This window comes from Trachymyrmex septentrionalis, unplaced genomic scaffold (assembly GCF_001594115.1).
Source record: "Trachymyrmex septentrionalis isolate Tsep2-gDNA-1 unplaced genomic scaffold, Tsep1.0 scaffold29, whole genome shotgun sequence".
In the NCBI taxonomy this organism is placed as follows: Eukaryota; Metazoa; Arthropoda; class Insecta; order Hymenoptera; family Formicidae; genus Trachymyrmex; species Trachymyrmex septentrionalis.
This window is the reverse complement of record NW_017305451.1, coordinates 3,139,002-3,149,748: the sequence shown is the minus strand read 5'-3', so window position 1 is coordinate 3,149,748 and position 10,747 is coordinate 3,139,002.

The window sequence follows — 10,747 nt, the reverse complement described above, 5'->3', positions numbered from 1 at the left end:
TTGCGCGACAAATATTTGGCATTTATACACAAATAGCGAACGCGGTGTTTAAAATTTTATTTTATTTCCCGCACAGATAAACGTAAATTTAATTTGCATTTAAGTCGCAATTGTAAAATAATCGAATTTCTTTAATTATATATATAATTAAAGAAATTCGATTATTTTACAATTGCGACTTAAATGCAAATTAAATTTACGTTTATCTGTGCGGGAAATAAAATAAAATTTTAAACACCGCGTTCGCTATTTGTGTATAAATGCCAAATATTTGTCGCGCAAATATCATTTTCCCGTAGGCCCCATATTTCCCCACAGGCTTAACGTATTTCATATAATGGTATCACAGTGCTACACCTCTGAAATTTACCCAGCACAGCCTAGACGCGGATCTAGAGGATCTCACACCTAGCGGTGGTATAATCCACCGTATCGTACACGTCTCTCGGAAGGATCTTCCTCGTTCGAGCGTGGAAGACTCATGCCGAAGCTCAACGGCGCAACGTCACCGATCAATTTGTCATGGGATGACCCAGTATCAAAGATACGAGTCCCTTGGGTCAGTGTAACGTGTTTCTGGGAACGTTGATACATGCACACGGATACATGCGACCGACGCGACTCGGCGCGACTCGGCGCGACGCGGCGCGACGCGGTGTGTGCATACACATATGCAAACACACGATGTGGCATACGGCACTGCAATATGTGTGTGCACGCCGTATACGTCTGTATGCGTCCCATGCGTGTTGTGTGCGCGCTTGTTCGCCGGTCGCACGACTATCTAAATATAACCCTACGACCGTGTACACACGTATATGGGATGCATTCAATGGTTATCGCGATTTTCGATACTCCCCGACAAAGTTGGAAAATATTTCGTCATGTCGCTGCAGCTGACACTGCAACGGATAAGAGTGATGAGGGTGTCGTAGAATCAAGAATGCAGGAATCAATTTTCTGCATCCGCTCCGTTTATCCGCACTATATCTCAAGAGCTTGCTTCTTCTTTTTTTTTTTGTTCCTTGTTCCTTTTTTTGTTTAAAAGAATCTGAGTTGTAATAAAATTTTTCTATCAAGTACTTTTGACGATCGATCGTTCCGTTAACTTTTGGCGTCGAAAAAACATTTATAGCTTTCGAGATACCGTTTCTCGAGCTTTCGTCTCAAGCCTTTTCTTTCTAATGTTATTTCGATAGTACTTAATTTTTAAAAGCACACAAATACATATACTTTTATCTCGAACCACATCAAAATCTACGACCATATTGATCGTGATGAAGGAGAATTTTTTGCTGTATAAATTTATCTTATACATAATTTAAATTTGGAAAGCTGACAATTTGATATACACAATATTGAAATAGCCGTCATTGAATAGCCATTTTGCTTTATAGCATTGCTATTTTATGATGTTCCTACATTTTGAACATCATGCGATGGATTTGTAGGATGGAATCGGATTTGCGACCGCGGTATGTTTTATTATGTATGGAATGTGTTCCAACGTAGTAGCATATTTTACTTTGAACACAAATTCTTTCGTGCATTGAAATTTAATGTTTTCGCGACGTAAAATTCGGCTGAAAGTCATTATTTATCGCAGATTTTTACATTTAGAATACTTAATCTTTTTCGCAAGCAGTTTGAAAAATTTAATAACCGACCACTGAAAATTCGATAAATAAGATTGATTATTTTATTATTTCCCGCTTCCCCCTCCCTGAATCTTTTCAATATTAATCATAGCCCGTTCGAGATAGAAAAGAAAAACTGAGATATAGGTAAGGAAGAGCGAGAAAGGTCGATTAATCTCGAACTCGAGTGTTGCAATTCCGTTGGGACGGTTTGTATATTTTAACGCGGATAGTGGAACCTTCGCGCTTGCAGCGCGCAGGTCATATGGATAGGTGCAACCTAATTTTTGATTGGTTCTAGGAACGGAGTGGAGGAGAGGCTTAACCTTCGATCCACGAAGAGAAGGTCGAGATTATACCGTAGGGATCCCCCTTCCACACCATCTCCGGTGGTGCAGGTTCAAATTTAAGCCTTATTCCATCGCCGATTCGGCGGCTGGTATTAACGAAGCCATTAGTAGTTCCTTAACTCTGCGCAGCGGTTGTGCTAACACATCCGAAGTCGCACGAGACGAAATCGACCCATCGCAGAATCACAGAATGGAATATTTGTCATCTAAAAACAGGGCACGACGAAAGTGACGTAAAGTTACGAGAGCGCATTAGTCTTGCGTAATGAAGTTCAAGTTGGAGAAGCGAATCCCGTCCGTTTACGCTTATCGTGACTCGATTTATTATATCCTGACGCAATGGTCACACAGAAATGGTTCCGCAGAAATTACTTGATCTTAAGAATTTTCGGATTATCTCGCAGCGTTTTAAGTAGCCGAACAATCATCCAGTTCCAGGCTGCTTTTTATTCTCGTGAAATTGCACAGAGGTTCTGTCTCTCTCTCTCTCTCTCTCTCTCTCTTGTAGCCTTCTCGCGAACGTTAGCAAACAATCTGCTTTCTAAAGGTAAACCGTCACGTTTGCCCCATCCACGCCGCCTCCCTCCGCGGTGTGCATTCTTCGAGAAAATCGGATTATTATCGCGAAATCTATTTGGAGGTCCCGTTTGTTCGTATCAGTATTCACGGGATGTCGAAGACTGTCAAACGTTCCCCCTTTCCAGGACACAACCAACTGTTGTAACGCGCCGCATTGTATACTCACGCAACAATCAACATTGCCTATGTGCACCGTTGCATATACAAGTGTATAATGCTGTATATACATACTGCCCGTGCAGTGTGCATTCCTGATGCGCGGCAAGCAACGACACATCCCCTCCCCGGAAGCGAAAATTCAAGATGTAACAACGGAACTCTTCTCATCGATCAAAATAGGACGCGCGGAATCATCTGCACGCGGATACGCTCCCCTTGGAATTAATTGGCTATTGGGACCAACGTAAAGTGCAAGTCGATTTCTACTTATTTTATATCCGCGGGAGAAAATACCGCTGTGTTATCGCTTCGGAAAATTTTCGATACCGTTTTCATCCCACTCGGTCGACTCTCATTGCGTCGCGGAACAATCTATTTCTCCAACGTGAGAAAATGGACGAGGTAATGGATGTATGATCAATTTGCGACGTGTTGATTTTCTTTTTATTGCCGTTGTACGGATGTTAAGATAAGATCGCAGTTGTCCTTTTTTCCCCCCTCATAACGGTTATTGTACGCGCGCGAATAATAAGCGTATTTTTTTTCTTCCTGCCCCTCTAGACTGTACTGGAATTTTCTTTTTTTCGCTAAATATCAAATTGATATTTGAATAATATACCTATATATTCCCTCCAAGTTATAAAAATGCGCGCTGTAAAAAGAGTCTGATTTGCTTTAATTGGAATTCTAGTGGAAAATATGAGCGCGCACGAATGAGAATTTTTTCATAATTAAGTCTATTATAATTATAGTGTGTCAAAATAACCCGCGAGATCTAATTACGGCGTCTGGAATTTTGATTAGTGTCAAATCAGAAATCTGGTTCGTTTATTTTCAATAAGAAATGTTTCTCAGTCTCGTTCAGCTGTAGAAAACAAAACATCCTACCTCTGAAATATCTGAATTATGTGACGCTATTCTCTTATCCGATTTCAACTCACTCAAATTGTTCGAATATTTAGATCGCGACGTTTGTAGGGACGTTCAAATATTCACGCATATCTGGAATCGTTTTATTGCACATCCTTGCTCGCTGGGAGGACTTTATATGGAGAAATTTTTACATAGTATCCCGCCACGTGGCCGAATATCGAATATGTCGTTTTCGCATACCACCGTCGATTTCGTCGGCACGTAATGTAGCTACGTACCGCACAATCGCTGTAATCGCGGATGCTTGCGAAAGCAAATATCTATGTACGAGCGAGCAATGCCACAATTTCACTCAGACGGCATTTCAGTAGTGCGGGAGAAGGAGGAGTACGAGGAGGGGGGGGGGGAGGAGATATTCTCGTTATGATATAAAAATTTCTATTCAAAGGGAAGCGCGATCGCGTGTGCGTGTCACAGGGACGTACTTTTACGTCGACAATCCTTGAAAGTCTCATATTTTTGTCGTAATATGAAAATATATTTTCAAAGACAGGGATATGTGTGTCAAGAACATAGCGCGCGTTATGCGTCTGGTTCTGTGCACATTTTATCTCTGCTCGCGGCTCTTACTGGGCGCGTATTACATCTTCTTCAACATCATTCGCATTCAATTCGAATATATTTAACGGCGTCAAAGGACATGAAAGTCTTTTAATTCTGTTAAAAACAAAAATGGCAAAAGTAATTCTGCTTCAACGATGACTGTTCCGTAACCATGAAAGCTATGTTAAACCGACATCAGTCCAGTATCAGATTTTCATGAATCTGCAACATCGATACTTAGTTGCAAATAACAGAGTATCGATATCAATAACGCTGTCTATATAAGTCGGGAAGTACGGCTCTTTAAATCGCCCCACAGGTAATATTTTCTGCACTGCGAGAGAAAATTCGTTTTCACGAATCAGATTTCATTAGAGAGGGAGTTTGATACAATAGGTTGTACGAACCCATTGCAAAGAGCAATAAACGGTGTCGCCACGTCGTCGTACATGACGCGTATACGTACGAGTGGCGAGCAGTGGACACACACACACACACACACACACACACGCACGCACACACTTTCGGAGTAGATACATCTGCATTGCAGAAACGAGAGGACCATGCAAATTCAATATTTGCACCGTGATGGAATGATCATACCGGAGAGAGAGAGGGAGAGAGAGGGAGAGAGAGAGAGAGAGAGAGAGAGAACTCGCGTGTGTGCCTATCTGACCCAGATGCTTAAATTGTCATATATGCTACAGTATCATAGGAAGCTTAGACGTATGGAGGGGCCAGCGAGAAAATGGTCTCCTTTACTAAGGCTTTACGTATGTACTCGCGTCCACATCCTATATACGGTACAATCTATTTCGGGAAAGAGCCACAACATTCCGCCGAGACGAATGAGAAGAGAAGCGGAGTGGAGAGACGGAAAAGAGAGAAAATTAAGTTTAAACTCTCGAACCTTAAGATCGCAGCAATTCTGTATCGCGCATATAACGCGAGATACAGCTACGATAGCTATGTTGATACGGGTGGAATGGCAGTTATATACCGCATTGTTATACCATCATATACGACGACGTACGTGGATCGCAATCCGTCCACCTTCCACTCCAGAATATAGACGCCACTCATGTGCGAAGAAATCGCACATGGCATGCGATATCGGAACATGAAAGTAAACTTAATAATTTAGAAGATTGTATAGCATTTTGCCGCGGCTGTTGATCGAATGTTAAAGACTTACGAATAGGGATTAAAATGTGGAAAATAAAGTGTAAAATAACGTTACTGTAATCATTTGATTATTTAAGCGTGGTGTGTCAAAAAAGAATAATCAGTTGTTATTCCAGTTGAAAATTATAGTGCGATAATTAACAAAAGTATGTTAAATCAAATTTTCTTCTCTTTGGTAAATATTCTACAACTATGAATGTAATTAAAACAAAAATTATAAACATATAAAATTTTAACAGAAGTGCAGATGTCAAAGTAATGTTATGGAACCGAAACAAGCAAAATATTAATTTCGAAGAATCAAATTATTGCATTGTGAGTTAAAATGCTTTTATAATAATATAATTTCTATAATAAGTAGTAAAACGTAAAATAATTATAAAATAATATTGTGACAATTTTATACATCATAAGCTACAGGTTATAGCAGTTATTAATTTTAATAAAATAGGTTATATTTGTTTTGGTATTGTTTCTACTGTAGTATTAATTAATAATATTCTATTCCCTTTATAAGTATATTATTACATGGAAATAAAATGTACGATAATTATTTTCCACATAAACAAATATTTCAGATACATCTGCAATAACGTATTTTCAAAATGATTTTAATATAAAGAAACTAATATTAATGCTTCATTGTAACAAATGTCCTTTAAATGTCCTTAAAAAATATTAAGTAAACCAATACAAATTGCTTTAAATAAAATATGTCGATATGTCTAAATATTTCACTTGTTTTATCTTATCGAAGAGATAATAGATAATTTATTGCACTTGTCGTATCGATTGATGAAACATTTACAATGCGAGAAGAAGTATGTCAATTGTATGTCGATATTACGTTTATTAAGTATTAAATTAGAATAATATTCCGATATTTTTGTATGTATTAATAATTACTCTGTAAGTCGATATACGCGCTGAAGATTTGAAAATTATTCTACGCGGAATTATGTCGATATCAGCAGACAGGTCGTCAGATGAGAGTTTCCTCCACGTCTTCCTGAAGCATTGCATAGCACAGCATGCACCGGCAATATGTGCGGCGCACCAAATCTGGGCGTACAAACTTTCGCCGTACAGATTCGCCGTAGTTGAACGCTTCCTATTTGAAAGTTATGACGTTTTGGTATCAGGAGTTTCGTCTCCGAATCAGGAATTTGACATTAAAAAGTTATGAGGTTGAGACATCCATATTTACATATCTATATATATGTAGATGTATCATGTGTACATCAAATGCTTGTGACATTTTAATACCTACATAGATTTTCAAGTAATCCAATATAAAAATTAAATTTGAAAAAAAATAAAAAAAGGTCTTCAACTTTCTTAATATTTAATAACGCAGCTGCGTTAATTTTTCCACGTCATGATTCGATAAAAGTACTCGAAGAGTACTCGATCGAATGGACGTTGATTTTCACTGATACGTCGTAAATGAAATTTAGATATATTGCAAAAATTACGATAATGATGAATTATCCCCTATGTACACATCGCTTTGATTTTCAAGTTTGATCAAGTACGCAACTCGTTGTACATCGCCGAATGCTGCAGTGTATCACGAAATCCTGCTGTTTCTCGTTTCAGGCGCATATTCATGCGGCCACATTGCTCGGTATAATCGACACGGCATTCGCCACGTTCGACAAGCGACGACCCCTTCTCGGTCTGACCTTTTCACGCCGCGGATCGATTCATGGAACGATATTTCCTCGTTACCGCTGTTACGTCGCGTCGGCGCGGCACGAGTAAATCTGTTTTAAAAAGGCAAGATCAGGTGCGACGAATGATAAGGAATGAAAACGGCGAGCTGCGAATTATTTGTCATCGCTCTATCAGTCTAAACTTGGAATCTTATCGAGTTTAAAAATTATTCAAGTTCTTAAGGAGTAATAATTAGTTCTAAATTAGAGCTAAACTTTAACACTTTGGCGTACGTAAATAGAAGAGACCTACGAGACCTACGTTTGAAGATGCATGAGCAATACTTGCGCGATACTTTTGAAATCTTAAAAGCAGAAAAGTGTCGGAGTGAAGTTCTTTTTGCATTATAAACAGACCGTTTCTATTCGAGAATAAGCTTAAAAATATTGAGCTTTGAGACGGCTCGAGGGAGGGAAAACAATATGGTATGTGATAGAAGTTGAAATTGTTTCACAGAAACTATCTAGAGTCGTCCCCTTTGCGGTTGACACTTCGATCGCGGTCCCAACTGTTCCCAAGGACAATAGCCGCTAATTTGATTAACTCGCGATTAATTGCATGTCCAGGTCTAAAGCGGCGGTCTCACCGCATCAAGCACTCGGCAATATATATTCGCATTGACAGCATCGATACCTGATAGTGTCCGTCAAGGCAAAAGGCATGATCGCTTTCCTCGGCAATGTCTCTGATAGCAAGGAGCTATAAGCTTCTTATAGGAAGTTGCAATAGCGCGACGTTGCCATAATCTACTGAAGGAAGCCTCTTAGGTCGTAATATAAGGAAAGGTCCTTTGATACAAACCCTCTCTCCCCCCTCTCTCTCTCTCTCTCTCCCTCTCTCTCTCTCCCCCCCCCTCCCCCGTGGATGCCCACGGGGACCATGAGCGAGCGAGCGAAACCATCCCTGAGTCGCATCTGGCAAATTTTCTAGAGAAACCTCTTAGAAAGGCGGCACGAAGAAATACGAGATATATATTTCCATACCGAGTTAACGTAACATTCACGGTTTCGCGCATAAAGCGATTGGCCAAGTATATACGTTTACTCCGCCGCTGCCGCGTATTTTATCGATTTCCGATTGTATTTTCGCGACACGACGTTTAATCGAAAATACACATACGTTATGTGCTTTTGATATTTCTGTAAATTGGCTATATTATTATGATTATGCTGTTAATCCGTATTATTTTTAATTTCTGCAGAAAGAAGATGAAGAGGGAGATGTAAAATTTACACGTAACGTATCCGCGTGTAAAGCCACTGGCAAAGTGCACGTATTTACGATGCGCGCGTTGCATCGATTTTCGATTGTACTCTTTCGCGAGGCAACATTCAATTAAAAATACCCGCGCACATTCTTTTACTGTTTCTGTAAACCTACTCGTTAATCCGCATACATTGTCTGTATTGTCTTTGCGTTCTTTTTGACAAGAGGGCGCGGAAGAGGGGAGCGACGGGGGAGGGAGGGGGGGGCGGGAGCGGGAGCGGGATTTAAGAAAAGAGAATTGTCAGGGGCACGACGTGGACCCCTGTGTGGTTAGTCGTACGATTGTCCAGATAATATCGTTGATTGAACAAACAATAACATCGTTAAGGCAGTAAGTGGAATAATCGAAGTATCGATAATCTGGTTTGAGCGGACGAGCAGACCGCGAAAATACGGTTTATTGGCTCGGGCGAAGCCTCACTTCCCCTTCTACGAACAAATGCTATTTGTTCGTAGAATTTCCGGTTTCATTCCAGGTACGATAATTGTTGTTACATGTATTTTTCTTTTTTTTTTTTTTTTTGTTCTTTTTTTCGCGTAGCGCAAGAATTACCGTATTACCTCGCGTCGATAAAAGTACACGGAGGAAAGGAAATTTCACCCAACATTTTTTAATTCCTACGCTATCCCCGGCGATGCGCTATCGATTCTCTATCGCGCGTCCGCAAAATTTCTTCCCCGTGTTCATTCTTGAAAAAGAATAGGTAAAGAGCTATTCGATGATACTGGGAGAAGCTAATACCACGTCGACCTAACAGATCGACACATCCATTGTGAGGTTGAAGAGCAAAAACCGGTGCCCGAACACAAACTTAGGGTAGAACGAAAATACTTGACGATGACAAGAACTCGGCACATCCGAGGTAAATGGACTGTTAGACATAGAGAACCTCTACCATCACGCTTACGTATATTTACTTATCAGTGCCCTCTTTACTTATGGCACGAGATCATTATAGTTTCTGTAAACAGATATTTTACTTACGTAGTGGAAATTTTAATATTTAATACATTTCGCTTTTGTAAAAAAGAAATAAGATTGCTAAAGATTATTGTAAGAGAGTATACACTTGTTACTTTAATGATGGTTTTGTCCTTGCTGACGTCGTGAACTAATTTCTACTTTTTCTTCTTGAGAGAGATAGAGAGAGAGAGAGAGAGAGAGAGCAGATTTTTAAAAATATTTTTGTATTTTTATCTTGCCCGTTTTGCTTATTAAAGATTTTAATTAAGCTTATAGACGTTGCATCTCAACGTTAGCAACAAACGATACTTTTGCGTGTGTCTTCTCACTTTCATCGGATCGTCCTCGTTCCGTGTTAATTTAAGTAAGGCAAACAACGAGAGAAACCTTCGCTTGCTGGCAAAATGTGAACAGCGGCACAGATACACGTTAATACATGCGACAGCACTTGATTCAATACTGCTTCGGCGTTCATTATTCCGCGAAGTTTCGTTAGCATTACTAATTAGAATGCTGAGGAATGGCAAATCTCAGAAGTTTTCCCGAAACTCCCATTGTACCAGCCTGTAATAAGAACGGCCATTATTATACTGTTTACAATCTCTAGAGGTGAGTGGAAACTTTGCGCCAAGTGCATCAGGGAGTTCAGAGGGATGATGGAAAATTCAGATGTAAACGCCGAAGAAAACGACGAGATACGTTGAATCTAGGCTGGCGGAGGCAAAATGTCTCCGTTAATAATTTGATAACGACACATCATGGTATTTGTGGTAACGTACAGTGACTACAAAATGTTACTATTATATTATAAATATATAAGATAGTTAATAATTAAATTTTATTCAAATATAGACGATCGCGTCCGTATCGTGATATTTATTCGTATACGCATAGAACAAACAAACGTGGGAGAACGTAAAAAAAGGACTAAGAATCGGGTAATCCTCGAAAATGAGAGAGCGAAATGTACCATGAAATATGCACCTATTTTCGAATACGAAGGCGCGCGGATATTCACCGACACGTGGTGTCAAATAAATCTTGGAGAAATGAGAAGTAATGCGCGAATACACTAGCGCTTCCTGACGTAATCGCTGGAGCAGCGAGAATTAAAAAGGGTAGTTCCCCGAAATTATACCACATGATATAACACGCGTTTTCCGACATTTCCCTTTCTTGTGCGGCGCTTCTTCCGTTATTGTCCGTCTCTCGTAATAGACAAATAACTAAAGCTAAGTTCTTTCGCGCGAGAGTCAAGATACGTATGTAAGGAAAATATGCGAATGATTGATTTGGAGCATGTATAATATATGAAGAAGATCTAATGCCATTCGTACGTTGCTGTTTTTCATTTTTTACACGTTAATTTCATAAAAATGTAGAGAGGAACAAAAATATATGTACGTACGCGTGAA